Source organism: Mirounga leonina, unplaced genomic scaffold (genome assembly GCF_011800145.1).
Source record: "Mirounga leonina isolate KUSES-001 unplaced genomic scaffold, KU_Mleo_1.0 Mir_151, whole genome shotgun sequence".
In the NCBI taxonomy this organism is placed as follows: domain Eukaryota; kingdom Metazoa; phylum Chordata; class Mammalia; order Carnivora; family Phocidae; genus Mirounga; species Mirounga leonina.
In genome coordinates, this window is record NW_023270377.1 from 104115407 (window position 1) to 104132532 (window position 17126).

Genomic DNA, 17126 nt, shown 5'->3' on the forward strand with positions numbered 1-17126 from the left:
ATATCTATGAGGTCTGTCTGGTGTGTCAATCAAAGCTCTTGTTTCTTTATTGATTTTCTGCTTAGATGATCTGTCAGTTGCTGAGAGTGGAGTATTGAGGTCTCCTACAATTAATGTATTACTATCAATATGACTCTTTATTTTGGTTAACAGTTGGCTTATGTAGTTGGCTGCTCCCAAGTTGGGGGCATATATATTTGCAATTGTTGGATCTTCCTGTTGGTTAGACTTTTTAAAAATGATATAGTGACTTTTTGTGTCTCTAACTACAGTCTTTAGCTTAAAATCTATTTTTTCTGATATAAGAATTTCTACCTCAGCTTTCTTTTGAGGTCTGTTGGCATGGAAGATAGATCTACATCCCCTCACATTCCATCTGGATGTATCCTTAGGTTCAAAATGAGTCTCTTGAAGACAGCATATGGATGGGTCCTGTCTTTTTTTATTATTATTATTATGTTATGTTAATCACCATACATTAAATCATTAGTTCTTGATGTAGTGTTCCATGATTCATTGTTTGTGTATAACACCCAGTGCTCCATTCAGTATGTGCCCTCTTTACCAATAATATTTATTTATTTATTTATTTATGTTATGTTATGTTAATCACCATACATTACATCATTAGTTTTTGATGTAGTGTTCCATGATCCCTTGTTTGTGTATAACACCCAGTGCTCCATACAGAACGTGCTCTCTTTAATACCCATCACCAGGCTAGCCCATCCCCCCACTCCCCTCCCCTCTAGAAACCTCAGTTTGTTTCTCAGAGTCCATAGTCTCTCATGGATCATCTCCCCCTCCGAGGTCCCCCTGACATTTTTCCCTTCCTGCTATCTTCTTCTTCTTCTTCTTCTTTTTTTTTTTTTTAACATATAATGTATTTTTTGTTTCAGAGGTACAGGTCTGTGATTCAACAGTCTTACACACTTCACAGCACTCACCGTAGTAATACCCTCCCTAATATCTATCACAAAGCCACCCCATCCTTCCAACCCCCTCACCAATCCAGCAGCCAAACAAACAAGTTTGTTTCCTGAGCTTAAGAATTCCTCATATCAGTGAGATCATATGATACATATCTTTCTCTGATTGACTTATTTCGCTCAGCATAATACCCTCCAGTTCCATCCACATCGTTGCAAATGGCAAGATTTCATTCCTTTGATCACTGCATAATATTCCATTGTATATATATATACACCACATCTTCTTTGTCCATTCATCTGTCAATGGACATCTTGGCTCTTTCCATAGTTTGGCTATTGTGGACACTGCTGCTAAAAACATTGTGGTGTACGTACCGCTTCCGATTCCTACATTTGTATCTTTGGGGTAAATACCCAGTAGTGCAATTGCTCGGTCATATGGTAGCTCTATTTTCAACTTTTTGAAGAACCTCCAAATTGTTTTCCAGAGTGGCTGCACCAGCTTGCATTCCCACCAACAGTGTAGGAGTGTTCCGCGCCAACATCTGTCATTTCCTGACTTGTTAATTTTAGCCATTCTGACTGGTGTGAGGTGGTATCTCATTGAGGTTTTGATTTGGATTTCCCTGATGCTGAGCGATGTTCAACACTTTTTCATGTGTCTGTTGGCCATTTGGATGTCTTCTTTGGAAAAATGTCTGATCTTGTCTTCTGCCCATTTCTTGATTGGATTATTTGTTCTTTTGGTGTTGAGCTTGATAAGTTATTTATAGATTTTGGATACTAGCCCTTTATCTGATATGTCATTTGCAAATATCTTCTCCCATTCTGTCGGTTGTCTTTTGGTTTTGTTGACTGTTTCCTTTGCTGAGGAAAAGCTTTTTATCTTGATGAAGTCCCAATAGTTCATTTTTGCCCTTGCTTCCCTTGCCTTTGGTGATGCTTCTAGGAAGAAGTTGCTGTGGCTGAGCTTGAAGAGGTTGCTGCCTGTGATCTCATTTAGGATTTTTTTTTTTTTTAGATTTTATTTATTTATTTGAGAGAGAGAGAATGAGAGAGAGCACATGAGAGTGGGGAGGGTCAGAGGGAGAAGCAGACTCCCTGCGGAGCAGGGAGCCCGAAGCGGGACTCAATCCAGGGACTCCAGGATCATGACCTGAGCCGAAGGCAGTCACTTAACCAACTGAGCCACCCAGGCGCCTCTCATTTAGGATTTTGATGGACTCCTGTCTCACATTGAGGTCTTTCAAACATTTGAATCTATTTTTGTGTGTGGTGTAAGGAAACGGTGCACTTTCATTCTTCTGCATGTGGCTGTCCAATTGTCCCAACACCATTTGTTGAAGAGACTGTCTTTTTTCCATTGGACGTTGTTTCCTGCTTTGTCGATAATTAGCTGACCATAGAGTTGAGGGTCCATTTCTGCGCTCTCTATTCTGTTTCATTGATCTATGTGTCTGTTTTTGTGTCAGTACCATGCTGTCTTGATGATGGCAGGTTTGTAATAGAGCTTGAAGTCCAGAATTGTGATGCCACCAGCTTTCCTTTCGTTTTTCAACATTCCTCTGGCTATTTGGGGTCTTTTCTGGTTCCATACAAATTTTAGGATTATTTGTTCCATTTCTTTGAAAAAAAGTGGATGGTATTTTGATAGGGATTGCATTAAATATGTAGATAGCTCTAAGTAGCATTGACATCTTCACAATATTTGTTCTTCCAATCCATGAACATGGAACGTTATTCCATTTCTTTGTGTCTTCCTCAATTTCTCTCATGAGTATTTTATAGTTTTCTGAGTACAGATTCATTGCCTCTTCGGTTCGATTTATTCCTAGGTATCTTCTGATTTGGGGTGGAATTGTAAAAGGGATCAACTCCTTAATTTCTCTTTCTTCTGTCTTATTGTTGGTGTATAGGAATGCCACCGATTTCTGTACATTGGTTTTATATCCTGCCACTTTATGGAATTCCTGTATGAGTTCTAGCAGTTTTGGGGTGGAGTCTTTTGGGTTTTCCACATAAATTATCATATCATCTGCAAAGAGTGAGAGTTTCACTACTTTCCTGATTCAGATGCATTTTATTTCTTTTTGTTGTCTGATTGCTGTGGCTTGGATTTCTAATACTATGTTGAATATCAGTGGTGATAGTGGACATCCCTGCTGTTTTCCTGACCTTAAGGGAAAAGCTCTCAGTTTTTCCCCATTGAAAATGATATTCTCTGTGGGTTTTTCATAGATGGCTTTTATGATATTGAGGTATATACCCTGTATCCCTATACTCTGAAGAGTTTTGGTCAAGAAACAATGGTATACTTTGTCACATAGTTTTTCTGCATCTATTGAGAGGATCATATGGTTCTTGTTCTGTCTTTTATTAATGTATTGTATCACACTGATGGATTTGTGGATGTTGAACCAATCTTGCAGCCCAGGGATAAATCCCACTTGGTCGCGGTGAATAATCCTTTTAATGTACTGTTGGATCCTATTGGCTAGTGTTTTGGTGAGAATTTTTGCATCCATGTTCATCAAGAATGTTCGTCTGTAATTCTCCTTTTTGATGGGGTCTTTGTCTGCTTTTGGGATCAAGGTAATGCTGGCCTCCTAAAACGAGTTTGGAAAATTTACTTCCACTTCTATTTTTTGGAACAGTTTCAGAAGAATAGGTATTAATTCTTCTTTAAATGTTTGGTAGAATTCCCCTGGGTAGCCGTCTGGCCCTGGGTTCTTGTTTTTGGGAGATTTTTGATGACTGCTTCAATTTCCTTAGTGGTTATAGGTCTGTTCAGGTTTTATATTTCTTCCCGGTTCAGTTTTGCTAGTTGATACATCTCTAGGAATGTGTCCATTTTTTTCAGATTATCTAATTTGCTGGCATAGTGTTGCTCATCATATGTTCTCATAATTGTTTGTATTTCCTTTGTGTTGGTTGCGATTTCTCCTCTTTCATTCTTGACTTATTTATGTGGGTAAGTCTATTGCCAGTCTAATGTTTCTACCATTGTAGGTTACATATCTCTTCTCCCGAGCTGTTTTCAGGATTTTCTCTTTGTCTCTGAGACTCGTATGTTTTACTATTAGATGTTGGGGTGTTGACCTATTTTTATTGATTTTGAAGGGGGTTCTCTGTGCCTCCTGGATTTTTATGCCTGTTTCCTTCCCCAAATTTTGGAAAATCTCTGCTATAATTTGCTCCAATATACCTTTTGCCCCTCTCTCTCTTTCTTCTTCTTCTGGGATCCCAATTATTCTAAAATTGTTTCATCATGTGCTATCACTTTTCTCTTAAATTCTGCCCTTGTGATCCAGTAGTTATCTCTCTTTTTCTCAGCTTCTTTATTTTCCATCATTTGGTCTTCTATTATCACTAATTCTCTCTTCTGCCTCACTTATCCTAGCAGTTAGAGCCTCCATTTTTTGATTACACCTCATTAATAGACTTTTTGATTTCAACTTGGTTAGATTTTAGTTCTTTTATTTCTCCAGAAAGGATTTCTCTAATATCCTCCATGCTTTTTTCAAGCCCAACTAGTATCATTAAAGTCGTCTTTCTGAAGTATATTTCTGACATCTTACTAATATCCATATTGATTAGGTCCCTGGCAGTTGGTATTGCCTCTTGTTCTTTTTTTTTTTTTTAAAGATTTTATCTATTTATTTGAGAGAGAGAGAATGAGAGAGAACGACCACATGAGAGGGGGGAGGGTCAGAGGGAGAAGCAGACTCCCCGCCGAGCAGGGAGCCCGATGCGGGACTCGATCCCGGGACTCCGGGATCATGACCTGAGCCGAAGGCAGTCGCTTAACCAACTGAGCCACCCAGGCGCCCTCTTGTTCTTTTTTTGACATGATTTTTTCTGTCTTGTCGTTCTGTCCAGAGGAGAACAGATGAATGAGAGAACAAAATGCTAACAGGGTTATAACGACTCCAGAAAAATATACACTAAACAAATCAGAAGAGACCTGAAACTGGGGGAAAGGAAAGGGAAAGAAAGAAAAAGGAAAAAAATAATAAAAGATTAAAAAAAAAAGAAAAAAACAGAATGTGGGACGCCTGGGTGGCTCAGTCAGTTAAGTGTCTGACTTCGGCTCAGGTCATGATCCCAGGGTCCTGGGATCGAGTCCTGCATCGGGCTCCCTGCTCCACGGGGAGCCTGCTTCTCCCTCTACCTCCGTCTCTCTGTCTCACATGAATAAATAAATAAAATCTTTAAAAAAATAAATAAATAAATAAAAATTAAAAAAAAAAAAAACAACAATGTGATCAAATATGATCTGGCTGGTGCATAGATCAGTGCCACACACTAGATTTTGGACATAGTTTGGTCTGATAGAAAAATGTGCCTCCCAAAATTTTAAAGAAAGAAAAACTTATATATTTACAAAAATAAGGGTAAATACAATGAAGGCATGGAATATGAATGTAATGATGAAAAGTATAAAACATTTTATAAAAGGAATTGATAAGATAAGAAATTGGTTGAAAAAAGAAAGTAAAGGAATTTAAAAAAAAAAAAAAAGGAGAAAATGTGATGAGGCAGGAGACTAGAATAAAGCCATATACTAGAGATTTAGGGTATATTTTGGTCTTTTAGAAGAAACTGTATACCAAAATTTTAAAGCGAGAACAGCTTATATATCTATACCAAAAATAAGGTTAACTATTACATAGGGATAGAATATGACTCTAAAAATGAAAAATAAAAAAGATTTTTTTAAAAAGGGATTGATAAGATGTTGGTTGAAAAGGGGAAAAATAAAAATTTTTAAAAAGAAAACAAAAGAAAAAGAAAATTAAAAAATTAACTTTGAAAGACTAAAGAATCAGGGAGAAAATAGCCATGAATTCTATGTGCAGTATTCCCCTAGTGCTGTCATTCTGCCATTCTCATTGATCAGTAAACTTGGTCTTGGCTGGGTGTTCTTGCTGATCTTCTGGCGGAGTGGCCTGTTGCAGTGATTCTCAAATGTCTTTGCCAGAGGCAGAAGTGTCCCACCTTTGCCAGGGGCTGGGCTAAGTAATCTGTTTGGGTTTGCTGTCAGTAGCTTTTGTTCCCTGCAAGCTTTCCCTACAGCTTTGGAGGATGAGAGTGAAAGTGGTGGCCTCTCAATCTCCCCTCTAGAGGAGCTGAGAACTCAGGGCCCCACTCCTTAGTGTGCCCTCAGGGAAAAGCAGTCAATCACAACTGTCTTCCCCGTCTCCGGCAGCACTCCATGCTCACCCAGCGTGTGACTGAGCATTTCTATCTCTGGCACACGACCCCATTTGGAGTCCTCAAACCCAGTAGATTCCTGCAGTGCACTCCCGTGCTGCTCCTCCCAGGTGAGGAACAGGAGTCTCCCTGGATCTGCCGCTTGTTGGGTCCCTGCTGGAAGAGCAGTGACCCGAATGTGCTGTGGATCATGGTTTATGGCAACCCCGAGGTAAGAGCCCCTCCTTGGCTCCTTCTTTGTAGCTGGGTTCCCTGCTCCAATACCTGAGAGCCCTGCCGCACTCAGACACCCTGGTCTTTCTGTGACCCCGAGGGTCCTGAGACCACACCAGCCCAGTGAGGGTTCCACCCCCCCACTTAGTCAGTGGAGCAACATCCCTCAGCAGAGCTACTTCTAAAAGTTCTGATTTTGTGCTCTGCTGCTCTATCACTTGCCAGTAGTGGCTGACGGAGGCCCCTCCCCCGTCATCTATCTTTGTGAATATCATCTTGGATTCACTTCTCCACCCATCCTACCTTCCAGAAAGTGGTCACTTTTCTATTCAGAAAGTTGCTACTATTCTTTTCTTTGATCTCCCATTGAGTTCGTAGGTGTTTAGAATGATTTGATCCCTATCCAGCTGAATTCCTGGGACCAGACAAAATCCAGGTTTCCTACTCCTCTGCCATCTTTCTCCTCTCCTCCTAACTCTGGGTCCTATCTTTTTATACCATCTGCATCCCTGTGCCATTTTATGGGAGAATTTAGGCCATTCACATTGAGAGTGATTATTGAAAGATATGATTTTTGTCATGTTGCCTGTGAAGTCTCTGTTGCTATAGATTGTCTCTGTAAATTTCTGCTCTATATCACTCTTGGGGTCATTCTCCTTTTATAGAACCCCCCCTTAATATTTCTTGCAGGGCCATCTTAGTGGTCATATATTCTTTCAATTTTCTACCAATCTTGGAAGCTCTGCATCTCTCCATCCATTCTAAATGACAGCCTTACCAGATAAAGTATTTTTGGCTGCATGTTCTTCTCATTTAGTACCCTGAATATGTCTTGCCAGCCCTTCCTGGCTTGCCAGGTCTCTGTGGATAGGTCTGACATTATTCTGATGTTTCTCCTTTTGTATGTAAGGAATCTCTTCCCCCTAACTGCCCTTAAGATGGTTTCCTTGGTTCTAAGATTTGTGAGTTTTATTATTATATGCCAGGGCATTGGTCTGTTTTCCTTGATCTTGGGAGCCGTCTTCTCTGTCCCTAGGATACAAATGTTTTTTTCATTCCCCAGATTAGGGAAGTTCTCAGCTGCAGTTTGCTCAAACATATCTTCTAGTCCTCTCTCTTTCTCCACCCCCTCAGGAATCCCAGTAATTCTGACATTGAACGTTTCACGGTGTCACTTATTTCTCTAATTCTGTTTTCATGTATTTTGAGCTGTTTCTCCCAGGCCTCCTCTTTTTCCTTATTTTATTATCAATTGGTTTTTTAGATCACTAATTTGTTCTTCTGCCTCATTTACCTAGCTGTTAGAGTATCTAGATTAGATTGGATCTCATTGATAGCATTTTTAAATTCTGCCAGTTCAGCTTTCATTTCTGGCCTTAGAGACTCTATGTTGCCATTAATTGATTTCTCCATTCTAGCTATCATCTTCATAACTGCTACCCTGAAGTCCATTTCTGACATCTTGGTTATATCTGTATCCATTTGTAAATCTATGGCAGAAGTTACAGTGTCTGAGTCTTTCCTATTTTGGGGGTTCCTCCTCCTAGTCATTCTGTTGAGGGGTGGTTGAGGGAGTATATAGTCCAAATTATTGACTACAACCCAAGCAAGATCCACCTGTTTTATAGGGACCTTAGAGTTGTTGGCCTCTTGTTCTCCCAGCCTGTCTTCTGGGGGAAGGACCTGCTGCACTGTTACTCAGGCAACCCTGTGTAGGCAGAGTCACCCTGCCCCCTGTGTGGGGGACAGGCTCAGTGAAAAACAGTTTTTTGGGGCTTTTGTTCCCTGGCCACTTTCCCTGGTGGATTTCCACATCTCTTCTGAGAGTCAGAGGAGAAGAGACCATTTCCAACCCTGGGCCCCAGAGCAGAGAGATCACAGTCTATTCTTCAGTGAGCACTCCAGGCCACACTATCTCCATTTCTGTCTGTGCTGCTAAAAACTGCAACGTCCTGGGTTGTGTGCCCCAAAGAAGAACTCCCAGTCCTCACCTCCAGGTCAGGGCACATCTCTGTCTTTTGTACTTCTAAAACCACCAGCTGCCCCCATTTTGCATGCACAGGCCCACTGTTCCAGGTTTCAGTGGGGGGGGGTGCTGCCCTAAAGTCCTTTCCCCACAGCTACCGGTCTGCAAGTCTATGCCCCGTCCCCAGCATGGGAGGCTTTTGTGCCCCGCTGGTGCAGGATCCCCATGGCTCCCTCCCCCTTCTGTTTGTCTACTGATATCTGCCTGCAGAATCACAGCTCCCTGCTTCATACCTCAAAACCAACTGCCTATGATATTCGGTTTGTAGAGATCCAGATATATCTTCTTACATCTCTGGCTGATTTCATGGATGTTCAGAGTGGTCTGGTAGATACCCAGCTCAATTCAGAGGACCAGTTGGAATAGGGTCCCCTACTCCTCCACCATCTTTTCCCCATCCTCCCCTTTTTAATTTTTCAAGAAAGCATACAATTTAGTTCTAAAATTTAATTTTACTTTTATTTATTTATTTTTTAAAGATTTTATTTATTTGACAGAGAGAGACACAGCGAGAGAGGGAACACAAGCAGGGGGAGTGCGAGAGGAAGAAGCAGGCTTCCCGCCGAGCAGGGAGCCCGATGCGGGGCTCGATCCCAGGACCCTGGGATCATGACCTGAGCTGAAGGCAGACGCTTAAACGACTGAGCCACCCAGGCGCCCCTAATTTTACTTTTAAGGTAGCTAAGAATTAAAGAGAAAATTATGACATAAATCGAAACTTTTCTGATGAACCAGTTATATTCTCTTCCATACTGAAAGTGTAAATGTGGAAACAAAATAGAATAATGCATAAAAATATGTAAAAAGATATTGGGCGCCTGAGTGGCTCAGTTGGTTAAGCGACTGCCTTCGGCTCAGGTCATGATCCTGGAGTCACAGGATCGAGTCCCACATTGGGACTGCTTCTCCCTCTGACCCTCCTCCCTCTCATGCTGTCTCTCATTCTCTCTCTCTCAAATAAATAAATAAAAATCTTAAAAAAATATGTAAAAAGATATTAAAAGGACATAGAAAACAAGTAACATAATTCATGAGTTAGATCTTGCAAAATATATATATTTTAATGAACGTCTTTTGAAGATAGTCATGTAATTTTTCTAAAGCATTTTCCCTTTGAAATTGCAATAAACTGTTAGAGATAACATCACCAAATACATAGTTCAGCTGCAGAACACAATGCATTTGGGTATAACTTAATGGTTTACATATTAATTTTCTCATCTCACTCTGATGAGCAGAAAAATGCTTTAATATAAATGCAGTTAAGTTTGTCATTTTATATGTACTCAACATAGTTCCCCAAATTTATTATGGGTATCATCAAATTATTCCTAGCAATTTCAAAGCATTTGGGGAAGAAAAATATGTCAAGTTGAAAAAGAAGTAGAACTTTCCTCAACATAATTAATGTCCATCTTTATTTTTATTTTGTGATCAATTATTTTAAAAGGTTACAAGATAATGCAATAAAATTTTGATTGATACACATAACCAATATCTTAGCACTTCAGGAGGTAAAACAAATTTCAATAAAAGCAATCATAATAAATTCTACCAGAAAAGAGAAAATAACTAGTTTAACTGAGATTTCTCACTGGGCTTAAAAAGGTATGAAATTAAGGGCAGAGGAAAAAGCATTACAATCCATGGCTATAGGATGCCCCCAAATGTGATTGATTTACTCTGTTTTGGGACAAATTTTCAAGCCTATTACTTCACCTTGTGTTACACAAAAGGATTATTTTATTTGAAGGTTTCTTGTGATTGTCTGATTGTATATAAATGTGCCTCTTCTGGCTAAAGACTCATCCTAGGCTCAGGTATAAAAACTGTAGGCAAATCTTAACTCAATCCTGATTCAAGTGCTTGTTTGTAGTTCTGCTCTTATAAATAAGACTTTGCTAATTTAATCTGATATCCTGGGCATTCTTAGATATACTAATTTTTAAAAATCCTGTCATGTTTTAAGCAGTTAGATGTGCAGAATCCATGTATAATTGTGTATATGTATACATAAATACTTCAAATATCCCTGACAGTCCACCAGACCTGATTCAAATAATAAAAGGCTTCCTGTTTTACAAATTTTAAAAAGTACAAAACTATATACCATTAATTACAAAACATAATAAGTAAATAATTTTCGGAACACTTTAGGCCATTTGCTAGGCCCTGGAGAATAAGCACTATCTGTGATGTCCAGTGGCAAGAATCAGAAATGTTGGGAAAATGTCCTATGGGAGGCAGTCTTGTATATTAAGAGGATGGCAGGAGTTCACTATTTTAGAGCAAAGGTCAGGGCTAGAAGGTAATGGTTATGATTCCTAGTAAAGTCATTGAAAACTAAAATGGCATAGCATACACAGGGAACTGATAATGTGGTTATGAATTGCTGACCAATAAAATGTAAGGCAGGAGAAAGACAAGAAAGGAGATGTAGGAAGGAACCAGAGAATCGGAACTATAGAGGGAGCTTGAATTATATCCTATGGGTAATGCAGAGCCACTGAAAGATTTTAACCAAGGAAGTTACATCATTGGACATAAGGAATAAATTTTGTTAGGTGGAAGGAAACAACTAAGGACCAAAGATTCCTAAAATAACTATTATGAAATATTAGAGACAGGTTTTTTGGGGGTGGACATATTTTATGCTGTAATTTTATGATTCTTAGGATTTTTTTTTTCTTTTAAGCATCTACTGCTGTTATTATGTAACTATAATTGATAGCTGTCATCAACCAAATCATCATGGAATCAGGAAAAGCTCTATGAAGTTCTTAAGATCTTAACTGTACTTTAAAATCTGTGCAGGACAAAATCTGCACAAGCTCATGGAAGACTACAATGAGGTTTAACTGAATGTATATTCATCAACCACTTATCCATCCAATCTTTCATCCATCCATTCATGCACCCATCCATCCACCCATCCACCCATCCATCCATGCATCTATCATTTGTCTATTGCTTAATTCATTTAAATTTATTCATTCCTTTCTCCTCATCTTCTTGCCCTGCACATGCTTTCCCTTCCTAATGTGTTTGATTTTGAATTATAAGTCATTTCAGGCTCATCTAATACATTTCTTGCTCCAGACCTGGAATTGGCCATTTATCTAAGAGCTCTTGGTTCCTTTAGGTACAATATTATATTATCTGGGTACAAGAGATGCTCTTTGTTACTGACTCTGTCATTTTTTGTAGGACTTGTCAGTGCACAGAACTTATATATTCAAAGAGAAAACACATCATGAATCCATAGTGATATTTTAAAATGTTAATGTTGATTAAAATGTATAAATATACACATAACATGACGCCATTTCTATATAACCCAAGAACATGCAAAACTAAATAGTTTCCTTAGTGGATGCATAAGGTGGCAAAACAAGACAAGTAAGTGATTTCCTTTCCAGGCAGGATATGGTTACCTCCAGAAGAGGAGAGGTTGTGATCCAGAAGGGGTGTTCAGAAGCTTCTGGGAGTGCTGACAATGCCTTTTCCCTTGATGGAGGTAGTTATATAAAGTGTCTGTTAACTTTAGAGTAGTTTGCTAGGTTATACATATGTTCATACAATTTACTGTATGTGTTAAAATTCAAGGTATAAAGTTAATTTTTAAAAAAGTTGCTGTGGCCTGCTCTTCTCAACTTTTCATAAGCATCACTGATTTTACTCTCCCAACTTTCTTTTCCCAACTATTTCAGTGCTATTTTGGAATATCCCATGCTTTAAAAATTTCATGCACAACATTTGGAGCTTTTTAGAGGAATGACACCAAAGACTTCTAATAAATATGCTTGGCTTGGGCGCCTGGGTGGCTCAGTTGGTTGGGCGACTGCCTTCGGCTCAGGTCATGATCCTGGAGTCCCGGGATCGAGTCCCATATCGGGCTCCTTGCTCAGCAGGGGGTCTGCTTCTCCCTCTGATCCTCCCCCCTCTCATGTGCTCTCTCTCTCATTCTCTCTCTCAAATAAATAAATAAAATCTTAAAAAAAAATATGCTTGGCTTGTTAGATTAGCTTTACTAGGACTTTTCTTCTTCTTCTTCTTCTTGTTTTGCACTATTGGTCCACACATGGGTAATAAATAATTCAATTTTCTTTCATTAACTGAATTATCAAGGTCCACCATCCTGGCCTCTATATCTTTAATTTGTACTTAATGTATTTTAAACAAAAACATTTGCTGGGCATTTTGTAGTTGTACAGAACTGTGCCACACACCTCACAAGCAGTATTTACCCCATCCTTGAAAACATTTGCATTATGTTGAAAATTATTTGGAATTGTTTTTCTACTCAAAATCTGTAATCAGGTAAAAAAAAAATATGCTATCTTTATTTATTCAGATTTAAAATTGTAAGAAATAAATCTGGTTCCTGACATATGTTGTATTTATAATAAGTGCATGGTATTATAAAGGAAAGGTAAATATTTTTTATTCACTTTAAATAGGCTCAGAGGAGCAGAACAGTTACATATTTTTGTGGTTTTGTTTGTTTTGTTGTTATTGTTTAGAAATAATTGGTAATTGGTGGAGCTGGGATTTTTTTTTTTAAGATTTTATTTATTTATTTGAGAGAGTGAGTACATGAGAGGGGGGAGGGTCAGAGGGAGAAGCAGACTCCCTGCGGAGCAGGGAGCCCGATGCGGGACTTGATCCAGGGACTCCAGGATCATGACCTGAGCCGAAGGCAGTCGCTTAACCAACTGAGCCACCCAGGCGCCCCTGGAGCTGGGATTTGAACCCTAGTTATAGTTTTCTTACTTTATTCCAAGATTTCATTCCAACTTCCTCTATCAAACATACTTGATGCATCAGGCCCACAAACATGATCCAATCCTATTTGCAAGCCAAGCTTTCATTGCATCTATTTGATGTCTCTGAACCTTCTAAATCCCAGAAAACTGGGCAAATTGGGCTCTCATTTGGATGGATACAAACCAACATACAGACTGAACCTGAAAATATCCCTTACTTATAAAACTTGGAAGATTTTAGAGAAGACTGTTGCCATTAAAAATGGGATAAAGGTTAAATTCAGTGATTTTTGAGGCATACTGAGCAGTAGAAAGAATTTTGGTTTAGAAGCTGGAAAACATGGATTTGTATCCAGTCTCTGTTGTTTATGTGAGGTGGTAGTAGGCAGACAAACTGACAGCTCCCTATTGTTTTACAGCTCCAAATCCCACTGCACTCTTTCTCTAACCTAGCTTTCTAGGCTCAACACCTTAGTGCTCTCTTTCTCCCTTCCTTTTTGTCCAGAATGCATGCGTGCACGCACACAGACACACACAGACACACACACACACACATCCTAGTCATTCTGAGTTTTGCACTGAGCATACTATGAATCTTTCAGTCTCACTGTTAACATATGGGCAGTTCCCAGGAACTGTTTGATTTCTTCCTGAATCAGCAAAGCAGTGTTCTTTTGTCTTTATCAAGGTTACACACATATGAAATAAACTGACCTAAATAAAAATGGGAACATATTATGTAAGGGCTTTCAAAGGAACAAAACACAGCTGAACCTCTTGAGAACATTGACTGAAGACATTAGATACTGGGGTAGGATCTGATCCCTGAGGTAATGCTGGGGTGGAAAAATCTAAACTATAGTTTGCTGGAGGCTTAGTGTGTACAAATCTGGGAGTTAAAAGTTCCAGAGGGGGTTTACCTCCTAGAACTCTATAGGGTTCTCACATTGACGATCAGAGAAAATCTCCTCATGCTTCTGGTGGAGAAAAGGGAAAAGTGGCCATTTTGAAATATGCTGAAGTATTCTGTTCTTTTTAACAAGGTCTGCCCTTAAAAGAAACTATTTTACCAGTGCCTAACCTATTGGGGTATTGTCAGATCCTAACTGACCTAGCAGAAGGGAAATACCCAACTCTAGCCCATTCTGGTTTTCCACATAAGGAAGAAAACTACTCCAACTCCCTCCAGTCATCCCGTTCCATCACAGAGAGGAGGGAAAAACAGAGAGTCACTTGTAAGTTTCACAGCTAAAAGGCAGGGGCTCATTAAGAGAATGTGCCTAATCATAGGAGTACAGAACAGTTCCCCTCTCCACACACCTAACCACAGAGTCAAAGACATCTATTTACCAGAGTTACTTTTGCCTACAACATTATGTTGAGCTTTCAACAAGATAACACAAGACATACTAAAAGGAAACATACACAGTTTGACGAGACAGGGCAAGCATCAGAACCAGACTCAGATATGGCAACGATTTTTGTATTATCGGACAAGGAATTTTAAAAAGCTATGATTAATAGACTAAGAGCTCTAACATAAAAACAGGTAACATGCACAAACATGGATAATGAAAACAGAAACACTGAAATTCTAAGAAAGAACCAAAAAAAAAAAAAAGGTTAGAGATCAAAAACACTGTGGTGGAAATGAAGACTGCCTTAGATGAGCTCATTAGTACACTGGACGTGGCTGAGCAAAGGATCTCTGAACTTGAGAATATATACATAGAAACCTCCAGAACTGAAAAGAAAGAGAAACATACTAAAAAAGAAAAGAAAAGGAAAGAAAAAGAAAAAAAAAAAATCCCAGAAATGAGGGACAACTATCTAAGATGCTTGTAATGGGAACACCAAAAGAATAAGGGGAAGGAGAGGGGGAGAAGGAGGAAAGGGAGGGGAAGGATGAGGACGGGAAGGGAGAAGGTAGGAGGAGGAGGAAGAACGGAGAAATATTTGAAACTCTAATTACAGTGAATTTCCCCTAATTCAATGTCAGAAACCAAACCAGAAATCCAGAAAGCCCAGTGACCATCAAACAAGACAAATTCAAAAAAAAAAAAAAAAAAAGAAAGAAAGAAAGAAAAGAAAAGAGAAAGAAAAAGAAACCAAAACAAACAAACAACAGAAAACTACACCTAGGTGTGTCATATTCAAATTGCAGAACAATGAAGATAGAGAAAAAAAAAAAAATTCTGAAAGAAACCTTTGGTAAAAGATGACTTTACCTATACAGGAGTATAGATAAGAATTACATCTGACTTCTCCTCAGAAACCATACAAGCAAGAAGAGACTGGAGATAAAATTGTTGAAAGAAAAATTCACCAACCTAGAATTCTGTACACTACAAAATTATCCTTCTAAAATAAATGAGGGGACACCTGGCTGGCTCAGTCGGTAGAGCATTCAACTCTTGATCTCAGGGTTGTGAGTTCAAGACCTACTTTGGGTGTACAGCTTATTAAAAAAAAAAAGTAAATGAAAAATATAAGAATTTCTCAGACAAACAAACATTGAAAGGATGTTTTGCACATAGATCCACCTTGCATAAAATGTTAAAAAGAAATTCTTTAGAGAGGAGGAAGTTAATATAAGTGAGAAATTCAGAACTATGTAAGGAAAGGAAGAATACTAGAGAAAAAATATGTGCTTTTTAAATGATTTTATTTATTTAATTGACAGGCAGAGAGAGAGAGAGAGAGAGAGTACATAAGCAGGGTGAGTGGGAGAGGGAGAAAAAGACTCCCCACCGAGCAGGGAACCTGATGCAGGGCTCATTCCCAGGACCCTGGGACCATGACCTGAGCCAAAGGCAGATGCTTAATGACTGAGCCACCCAGGTAGCCCTGCCTTTCTTTTTCTTAATTGATCTAACAGAAAATAATTTGTTTAAAACATTTATAACCTTATCTGTATGTTAATGTTTGTTTATATACCATAAAGTATATATATATAAAACATATATATGTGTATATATACATGTACATATATATATATATATTTACTTACATAAGTATTTAAATCAAGGACAGCAGTGATACAAGGAATGGGAGGGAGGAATTGGAATATTGTATTATTATAAAGTACTTGCATTATCCATGAAGTGGTTATAGTGTTATCTGAAAGTGAATGAGTAGGCAAAGCCCAAAGGATTTTTAGGGCACTAAAATTATTCTATATGATGCTATAATGTGGATACATACCATTATACACTTGTCAAAACCCATAGAATGTATAACAGGAGGAGTAAACCTTAATGTAAATTATGGCATTTCAGTGATAATGATGTGCCAAAGTAGGTTCATCAATTATAACAAGTATACCACTCTGGAGGTAAGGGAGGCTTTGCAGGTATGGGGGCACGGGGCATATGGGAACTCTGCAGTTCTGCTCAGTTTTGCTGCTTTTGTGCTAAAACTGCCCTAAAAAATAAAGTCTATATAAAAAGGAAAAAATTAAGGAAGAAAAACCATGGGGCTTTTCACTTTGGATGAGATGTCAGTCCAGTTGCCTGCCACTACTGCTGGAGCTCTGGCTGGGATCTAATCTGATCTTTTCTGATCCAATCACTGGAGCTGCAATCAATGATGGGATTTGAAGTTTATTTAGTTGTTCTTTTTAGCTGTAAGAATAATAAGAGTAAAGATTAATCCTTCAGGTTAAGACTAGGTGCCTGGGCTAGCTTGACTTAAGTCCCAAGTCTGATGGGCGGGTTCATTAGAGCAAATGACCATTGACTCATTCTTTAATTTCCTTCAAGCAAATTTATTTGGTGCCTATGTATCAGACTCTGCTTTGGGGAAAAACAAGATACATGGGTTATTACTGCCTTCTAAAGCTAAGTCCGTTCAACTTTAGACACATCCCTTTCTTTCTCTGGGTGCTGACATAGGACCTACACTGCTTAGATTCAAATTCTAGTTTTGCTTCTGTCTGTTATGTGATTGTGTGAGTTAATTTGATCTCCCTGAGCC